Genomic DNA, 10,000 nt, shown 5'->3' on the forward strand with positions numbered 1-10,000 from the left:
TCATTAACCCAAGTTAGCTTGGGTTAACTTCATTAAGTTAGCTTGAACTAGCTTGAGTTAGCTTGAGTTAGCTTGAGTTAGCTAGCTTGAATTAGCTTGAGTTAGCTTGAGTTAGCTTGAATTAGCTTGAGTTAGCTTGAGTTAGCTCGGGTTAGCTTGAGTTTGACTTCATTAACCCAAGTTAGCTTGGGTTAACTTCATTAAGTTAGCTTGAACTAGCTTGAGTTAGCTTGAGTTAGCTTGAGTTAGCTTGAGTTAGCTTGAGTTAGCTTGTCTTAGCTTTAGCTAGCTTGAGTTAGCTTGAACTAGCTTTAGCTACCTTGAGTTAGCTTGAGTTAGCTCGGGTTAGCTTGAGTTAGCTTGAGTTAGCTTGAGTTAGCTTTAGCTAGCTTGAGTTAGCTTGAGTTAGCTTGAGTTAGCTTGAGTTAGCTTGAATTAGCTTGAGTTAGCTTGAGTTAGCTTTAGCTAGCTTGGGTTAGCTTGAGCTAGCTTGAGTTAGCTCGGGTTAGCTTGAGTTAGCTTGAGTTAGCTTTAGCTAGCTTGAGTTAGCTTGAGTTAGCTTGAGTTAGCTTGAGTTAGCTTTAGCTAACTCAAGCTAACTTTAGCTAACTCAAGTCGCGTGGTTAGAACCGACACGCAAAAATCCCAGCGAGTGACAGAGCGTTGCGCTGTTCAGTGGGAAAGAGTTGAGCTACTCGGGGCGCCCACTGAACTTGCTCCGAGCCAAAGGCTCGAAAAAACACAGCTTAGCCTCAGATCCTTTACATAGAAGGCTAGCTAAAATAAACTTACCTTGGACGAGGGTAAAGTTTAGTCAGTTCTTAGGGGAGAGTAATCCACAGCTTCTCGCCCTCTGAACATTCTCCCAGATATGTAGGTCTGGGAGAGTCTCCTCCTGTTCTTCGGAATCTGGAGGTAGACAAAGACAGTACGATACGATCTTGCATCGGGATGACTAACCGATAATGATCATAATCTGACAATTTTTCCGGCTTGAGGCACCGGAGTCAGATTAAAGACACATACTGAACTAAAGGCGTATGTGCAAAGCTTGTCGGAGTGTAGAGAGTCAAGCTGAGTTGACTCGTCACGTGGTGATGACAACAGCCATGTGCAAAACACTCACAACTTTATCGTCTATGTGGAAAAGGTTGCTAACAGCGCTCTCTATGAGAGGCCCTCGCATATAACTATACGAGGAAAAGGCGATAGAGTTGTTTGAATGTGGGGCAGGTTCATCGACAAGCTAAGTTGATCACATTCTTGTTGTGGCATCCTACTAGAATTGGTCACGGTCTGCACCAACTCTCCCCAAGTTGGCCAGACTTAAAACTAGAAATAAGGTTTGCAGCTATGTGAACCTAGAAACTGTAAAGGAGTTGAAAGAACTTAAAGGAATTGAAAGAGGCCTTGAGGTATATCCTCTTGGTAAAGACCCACAAAAGCTCACAAAAGTGGCTTCGAAGGGCAAAACTGGTTCATCCAAAACAATTGGAGAGCTTAAAGCAGAACCAATTCGAATGAAACACTATTGGTGAAACTTCATCATGAGAACGTCACAAGCTGATCACGCTCTATGATATGACTAGTATTATGTTGCTTCTAGTAGGCTAAGCGCAAGCCGAAACATCAACATGTGAAAGTCGTAGAATTTTGCAATCAAACTGTGGCTAGTACTGTGATGTTACTAGTAACCTGGTGTTCCGTCATATGGCCAAGAGAGCATTTGAAGGCGAAACTTCTGCATGGGAAAGCTGCATCATGATCAAAATTTTATATCGAGTATTATGTTGACGTTAGTAGGCCTTGGCCGAAAACGCAGCATGTGAAAGGTATAGATAAAAGTTATTGTTGCAGTCAGTACTGTGTAGTTACTAGTAGCTGGATTTAAGCTCAAAATGAGACACTGTTGGTGAAACTTCATCATGAGAATGTCACAAGCTGATCAAGCTCTATGATATGACTAGTATTATGTTGCTTCTAGTAGGCTAAGCGCAAGCCGAAACATCAACATGTGAAAGTCGTAGAATTTTGCGATCAAATTGTGGCTAGTACTGTGATGTTACTAGTAACCTTGTGTTACGTCATATGGCCAAGAGAGCATTTGAAGGCGAAACTTCTGCATGGGGAAGCTGCATCATGAACAAAAGTTTATATCGAGTATTATGTTGACATTAGTAGGCCCTGGCCGAAAGCGCAGCATGTGAAAGGTATAGATAAAAGTTATCGTTGCAGTCAGTACTGTGTAGTTACTAGTAGCTGGATTTAAGCTCGAAATGAGACACTGTTGGTGAAACTTCATCATGAGAACGTCACAAGCTGATCACGCTCCATGATATGACTAGTATTATGTTGCTTCTAGTAGGCTAAGCGCAAGCCGAAACATCAACATGTGAAAGTCGTAGAATTTTGCGATCAAATTGTGGCTAGTACTGTGATGTTACTAGTAACCTTGTGTTACGTCATATGGCCAAGAGAGCATTTGAAGGCGAAACTTCTGCATGGGGAAGCTGCATCATGAACAAAAGTTTATATCGAGTATTATGTTGACGTTAGTAGGCCCTGGCCGAAAGCGCAGCATGTGAAAGGTATAGATAAAAGTTAGCGTTGCAGTCAGTACTGTGTAGTTACTAGTAGCTGGATTTAAGCTCGAAATGAGACACTGTTGGTGAAACTTCATCATGAGAACGTCACAAGCTGATCACGCTCTATGATATGACTAGTATTATGTTGCTTCTAGTAGGCTAAGCGCAAGCCGAAACATCAACATGTGAAAGTCGTAGAATTTTGCAATCAAACTGTGGCTAGTACTGTGATGTTACTAGTAACCTTTTCTTACGTCATATGGCCAAGAGAGCATTTGAAGGCGAAACTTCTGCATGGGGAAGCTGCATCATGAACAAAAGTTTATATCGAGTATTATGTTGACGTTAGTAGGCCCTGGCCGAAAGCGCAGCATGTGAAAGGTATAGATAAAAGTTATCGTTGCAGTCAGTACTGTGTAGTTACTAGTAGCTGGATTTAAGCTCGAAGTGAGACACTGTTGGTGAAACTTCATCATGAGAACGTCACAAGCTGATCACGCTCTATGATATGACTAGTATTATGTTGCTTATAGTAGGCTAAGCGCAAGCCGAAACATCAACATGTGAAAGTCGTAGAATTTTGCGATCAAACTGTGGCTAGTACTTTGATGATGCTTGTAGCCAACCGAATTGGTTGAAAAGCCCAATAAGTAAGCTAACTTGGGAGAGCTTGTTGGAAACCAAATGCTACTAGATTGGTCCAAATACATCCTTCAACAGGGGATCACTTGGCTCGCTTTACGAAGAGGAGCACAGCTATATGTGTTAATTCGGTATGAATCGCAAGATTTGTTTACCGACCTCTCTAACGCAAAAGGCGGTCTCGGCTTCGGCTGTTGACTGCGTCCGATTCAGGGTTATATAACTCTCGATTGAACACATTGATGTTCTATTGTTGGTGCTTCCAATAAAATTGGAACACTTAAAGCAGAACCGATTCAAATAATAGCATTCTGATCAATGATTGCATTCCTTGATCAAGAACTGCTGGAGTCATTGTGATGGCGAATTTTCTTCATAAGAAAATTGCAAAGAGACGGAACTTAATGAGACTAGTATTATGTTGTTTCTAGTAAGCGGAAGCTGAAACAGCAACATGTGAAAATCAAGTTTTGTTCAATGATCTCGAGGCGATAAGTACTATGAAGCAACTAGTAGCCTAAGCATGACTCAGATTTGAGACAGTCAAAAAGACTGGCGAAACTTCTTCACATGAAAGTTACATAGAGAACTACAAATGTATACAGCGAGTATTATGTTGTTTCTAGTAGGCGAAAGCTGAAACATCAACATGTGAAAGTTGTCTGCAAACTGTAGAACGATATGTGATTAGTACTGTGCTGTTACTAGTAGCCAGTCTGACTGTAGAAGCCAAGACAAAGGGAAACTAATGCATCTGAAAAGGACAAGTTATGGAAAGGTATGCACGATAAGTATTATGTTGTTTCTAGTAAGCGGCAGCTGAAACATCAACATGTGAACGTCGTTGTGTACAGTAACCTAGAACTATATAGTCCTTAGTAACGTGCATTTACTAGTACCTGTAATTGGTATTCAGACTCAGGCAGTTTGGAATAGTTTGGCAAAGATGCACCAGAGAAAACTGGGATTTGATACAGAAATTGTTGAATACAAGTATTATGCTGCTTCTAGTAGGTTGAATCCGAAACATCAGCATGTGAAAATTGAAAACATTTCTGGTTCGAATTGTCACAAGTATTTGGTGATCTGAGTAGCCAAACTCACTACAACGCCAATTGAAGGCAAAAATTCTCAACGGGAAAAGCTATTCTCATTGAATGAGCTAACAAGACGAGTATTATGTTGCTTCTAGTAGGCGAAAGCCAAAACATCAACATGTGAAAGTCTTGCTGAACAAATTTAATGTTGTTGAGCTCAGTACCGTGTGAATTAGTAGCCATAATTGGCGAGCGAAAATTGAACTGGCGAAACTTCGTCTTTGGAAAATTGCAGATGCCGAGCACTTATTTTGCAACGAGTATTATGTTGACTGTAGTAAGCGAAAGCCGAAACAGCAACATGTGAAAGCTGTTGAAATTTGTGGTCATTTTGCAATAAGTACAAGGAGTGTAACTAGTAGCCAGGTCAAAATTTGGGATAAGAATGAGCAAAAATTCTGCATGAGAACAGTTGAAATTATGAAACTAAATTACAAAGACTAGTATTATGTTGTTTCGAGTACGCGAAAGCGGAAACATCAACATGTGAACGTTTGTAACGAAGTTTCGTTAATTTTCAGCCTAGTACTGAGCAAGAACGAGTAGGCTCATCTCCAATCCCACGCAAAATGTAGTGAAATATGTGAGTGAACCTTATTCACGGTGAGGGTTTCCCGAGGTCTGTATTGCAGCGAGTATTATGTTGCTTCTAGTAAGCGAAAGCTGAAACAACAACATTTGAAAGTTGGAATTAATGACTGAATGGAAACTTCGACCTGTGTTTGATAGTAGTAGCGAACAAAACTGCTGAATCGGTTTCTGTCTCATATTGGTCAGTGAACCAATTAAGAGACAATCAACTACATAACCTGAATTGGGCGAGAGAACCCCCTTAACTTAAGCATATCAGTAAGGGGAGGAAAAGAAATCAACTGAGAATCCCTTAGTAATGGCGAATGAACAGGGAAAAGCTCATCGGGAAGAGAAATGGCAACATTTCTCGGTGTCCGGTATGGTTTGATGCTAGACTGGTGAATTTGTCCTGATGTCTACTGGAAAGTAGCATCAAAGAAGGTGAAAATCCTGTAAAGGTCATTTTCGATACCAGTCATAATGGCTCATTCCTATGAGTAGAGTTGTTTGAAAGTGCAACTCGAAGCTGGAGATATGTCTCTCCAAAAGCTAATTATAAAGCGAGACCGATAGTAAACAAGTACCGTGAGGGAAAGTTGAAAAGCACTCTGAAGAGAGAGTGAAAAGTACGTGAAACTGTTGAAGGGGAACTGGAGTGAGCGTTACCATACTCAATGCCTTGATATTATATTCTCGGCTACCGAGTAGTGTAGTTGTCGTCTTTTGGCAAATCTTGTTAATGAATCGAGCAGAAGTTTTCCTCGGAATTCTTCTTGTTGATTCTAAACAAAATGAGATAAATTGATCTTGATTGCCTGTCTGACCTCAACTTCCTATTCAATGCTCTCTACAGCCCGTCTTGAAACACGGACCAAGGAGTGTGAGTTGCTTGCAAGTGTTGTCGCTCATTGAAAGCGCACACGCGAAATGAAAGTGAACAGTGTAATTTTTATGAATTGCACTACTTTGTGTGGTGAGGGCGCCGATTCGGTGTCCCGCAACCACGGACGGTTTTGCTCTTATTGCATGACTGATCCAGAGCAAGTAGCACACGACCCGAAAGATGGTGATCTATGCTTGGGCAGGGCGAAGCCACGGGAAACCATGGTGGAAGCCCGAAGCGGTTCTGACGTGCAAATCGATCGTCTGACCTGAGCATAGGGGCGAAAGACTAATCGAACCATCTAGTAGCTGGTTTCCTCCGAAGTTTCCCTCAGGATAGCAAAAGCTTGAGCAAGATTGAAAAATCTTCGCAAAGCAATTTCATCGGTTAAAGCGAATGATTAGAGGAATGGGGGAAAATTTTTCCTTCACCTATTCTCAAACTATAAATCGGTGAGATGTCCTTGTGACTTAATTGCACTTGGACTATGAATGCAAGCTTTTTGTGGGCCGCTTTTGGTAAGCAGAACCGGCGATGTGGGATGAACCAAAAGTTGGGTTAAGGCGCCTAACTACTTGCTCATGAGTCACCACAAAAGGTGTTGATTGATACTGACAGCAGGACGGTGGTCATGGAAGTTGAAATCCGCTAAGGAGTGTGTAACAACTCACCTGCCGAATCAATCAGCCCTGAAAATGGATGGCACTAGAGCTCGTGGCCTATACCCAACCATGAATATCAATATCTAACGCAAGTTAGATTAGAGAAAAAGAGCCTCACCAGCTCAAAAATGATATTCATGTGTAGGAGGACACATTGATTGCGCTAAAGTATGCACGCAAGTGTATGCGCGAAGCGATCAATGGAGCAGATCTTGGTGGAAGTAGCAAGTACTCAAATGAGAACTTTGAGGACTGAAGCGGGAAAGGCTTTCATGTGAACAGCGTTTGCACATGAGTTAGTCGATTCTAAAAGACAGGCTAATGCCAAAGTCTTGAATAGTGGTTTCTTGAAAACTGCTGAGTCTCGAAAGAGCATCGGGTTATAATTCCCGAACTTACTCTCCTGGCATTGAGACGGCAACGTCATTGAGGTCGAACTTTGTCATTGGGACCTTGGGGAAGAGTTATCTTTTCTTTATAACACGTTGTAGAGTCCTTGGAATTGATTCAATCAGAGATAAGGCTCGAAGCGTGCAAGAGCACAGCAGCATTTGCTGTGTCCCAATTGTTCCTGGTGGCACATAAAAGTTTGGCTTAGCAGATGTCAGGAGAGTGAATCGTACCGATTACCGCATCAGGTCCCCAAGGTGAAAAGCCTCTGGTCTTGGAACAGTGTAGATAAGGGAAGTCGGCAAAATAGATCCGTACCTTCGGAAGAAGGATTGGCTCTGAGGAGTGGGTGTAACAAGCCTTTAGTTTGACGCTTCGGTCTGCTAAAGCGTGCGATGGCCTTCGGGTTGTTGGCGTTTGGTTTGACTGCTAGCTGATATGCTTTAGGTCTATTCTGTTGCACAAAAAACACTCGAACTCTGAACTGGTTCGGACAAGGGGAATCCGACTGTTTAATTAAAACAAAGCATTGCGATGGCTGGTGAAACGGTGTTGACGCAATGTGATTTCTGCCCAGTGCTCTGAATGTCAAAGTGAAGAAATTCAAATAAGCGCGGGTAAACGGCGGGAGTAACTATGACTCTCTGGCGGGAGTAACTATGACTCTCTTAACGGCGGGAGTAACTATGACTCTCTTAACCGGACTGTGATGATTAGTTGACTGTGTGCAACCTCCACGAGGTCTCGCTGGAAACTGCCATTCGTGGCTGAGCTAAGCACACCATCAATAGTCCCCGGAATGGACAAACCTTAAAAACTTGCCCAGTGGAAGGAAAACCACTCAACAAACCACGGTTTCGGAGTCATACCAAAACAAAGACTGTCCGTGGAAGGCAAACCACTAAAACCACGGTTTCGGAGTCACACCAAAACAAAGACTGTCCGTGGAAGGCGAACCACTAAAAACCACGGTTTCGGAGTCATACCAGAACAAAGGCTGTCCGGTGAAGTGTGCTGACCACCTTAAAAGTTCGCCAACCACTTTGGGTAAAACCAAAGTCTGTACCTCGGTACAGTAGTCCCAACGATGAAGACAATCAATGAGAAAGATCTGGCCTCAGCCAGACAAGACAGTGTGAGCACCAGTAGTTGTGGAGACGTGGCCTCCAAGTGGACCTGCGACATCTGCGGACAGGGTCCGTTCAGGAGTGAGCTCGGCCTGAAGCAGCACAAGACCAGAAGTCACAAGTCAGGGGCATCACAGACGAAAGCATCACAGGGAGCACATGCGGGCAGGGCTCCCACCCAGGAACCCGTGAGTGGCCAAGCAACAGCCCCCAACTGGTGCTGCTCAATCTGTGGTGCTGGACCCTTCAAAGGACAGACTGGTCTCTCACTTCACACCAAAAGCAGGCACCCAGATACATACCACCAGATGCAGGCCCAGAAGACAGGCAGATCTAATGCAAGGTGGACTCTTGAGGAAATGGCTCTGGTCAGAGACGCGATGAGGGGCCTTGATCCCGCATCCCAGAAGCAAGAGAATGAGCAACTGGCAAGACTGTTCCCCCATCGATCCGCTGAGGCATTCAAGGGCTTGAGAAAGAACCAACAGTTTGTGGCAATGATGCAGGAACATGACAGGGAGGAAAACACTGTGCAGGAAGACAGACCAAGACACTGTCTTGAGACGGGCATCGACCTTGAGATGCTGGCTCTTCCTCCTCCGGGTGAATGGCACAGAATGACGGACGACGATCTCACCCAGTACGTCGAGAGAGAGGGACAGATGTGGCTACAAACCCTTGCACAAGAACCAGGGAAGAATGGGGGACAGAGGGCTCACAAACATCCTAGACGATCCAAGAAGGGCATGAGACGGCACCAGTATGCAAGACTGCAGGCTCTTTACAGACGTGACAGGGCTAAGGCAGCGGCATCAGTGATGGATGGGTCATGGGAGAAGTTTGGTGAGCACAACCCCATCACCGACAAGACAGGGTTTCTTGATGCTTGGCAGCAGCTCCTTGAGACGGAAGCAGAGACAATAGACCTAAGCACAATCAGCGGTCAGGGTTGGGTCACTCCAATCACCATCGAAGAAGTGGCCAAGTGTGTGCAGACCATGGGACAGACAGCTCCTGGACCAGACAGGGTGAGCAGGAAGACGGTGACTTGCATCCCCTTCAAGAAGTTGGTCTCCCACTTCAATCTCTGGCTGCTGGCTGAACATCTACCCGAGTGGCTCCTTAGTGGAAGAACAGTGTTCATCCCCAAAGTGGCAGGGTCTCAGGAACCAATGGACTTCAGACCCATCACAGTGGCAAGTGTACTGGCCAGGGTGTTCCACAAGTGCTTAGCTGCACGACTTGAGGACCTAGACGACAATATCAGACAGAAGGGCTTCAAGAGGGTAGATGGGACGGCAACCAACTCTCTTCTGCTGCAGGGCATTATCAGTGAGGCAAAGACACAGAGACGGGGACTCAAACTGGCCTTCATAGATGTGAAGAAGGCCTTTGACAGTGTGACCCACAAGGCCCTGGCAGAAGCAGCACTAGAAGCAGGCATAGACCCCAAGATCCTCAGATACATCATGAAGGGCTACAAGAGACAGGGCACAACTCTGGAGATCGACGGAGCAAGACGCTTGGTGAAGCCATCCAAGGGGGTCAGACAGGGGGATCCCATCTCCCCAATCCTATTCAACCTTGTGATGAACAGGGTGCTGAAGACTCTACCCCAAACGACTGGAATCCAGATGGGCTCAGAAAAGCTGAATCACCTCGCCTTTGCCGATGACGTTGTGTTGCTAGCTCAGACGCAGACAGGGCTTCAGGACTCTATCAACAGACTGGAGACAGGGCTGGAAAGATGTGGTCTCTCTCTCAATGCCAAGAAGTGTGCAACCCTAGATGTGGACACAGTGCCAAGGGACCGACAGATAGTGATAAACCCTAACACAGTGTTCAGCAGCAGGGCAGGAGGTCTCCCCGTGATGACAGCAGAGTCCTTCTACAAGTACCTGGGCATTGAGACAGGGGCATATGGTACGAGGACAAACACCATCAAGAAGCTGGAGAAGAAGCTAGATGACCTGAGAAGAGCCCCCCTGAAACCACAGCAACGAATCTGGATACTCAAGACCTACTGCATACCCAGTGTGTA

General features: G+C 44.8%; 2 pseudogenes; both read left to right on the forward strand.

The window, feature by feature from the left end:
• Window positions 1-3,293: 3,293 nt before the first annotated feature.
• On the forward strand, window positions 3,294-3,445 carry LOC142355658 (5.8S ribosomal RNA; annotated as a pseudogene).
• A 1,683-nt stretch (window positions 3,446-5,128) lies between these two features.
• Window positions 5,129-10,000, forward strand: part of LOC142355654 (large subunit ribosomal RNA) — a 7,335-nt pseudogene continuing 2,463 nt past the window's right edge.

The sequence above is a fragment of the Convolutriloba macropyga genome, unplaced genomic scaffold, assembly GCF_964194025.1.
Source record: "Convolutriloba macropyga unplaced genomic scaffold, txConMacr16.3 SCAFFOLD_508, whole genome shotgun sequence".
NCBI lineage: Eukaryota > Metazoa > Xenacoelomorpha > Acoela > Convolutidae > Convolutriloba > Convolutriloba macropyga.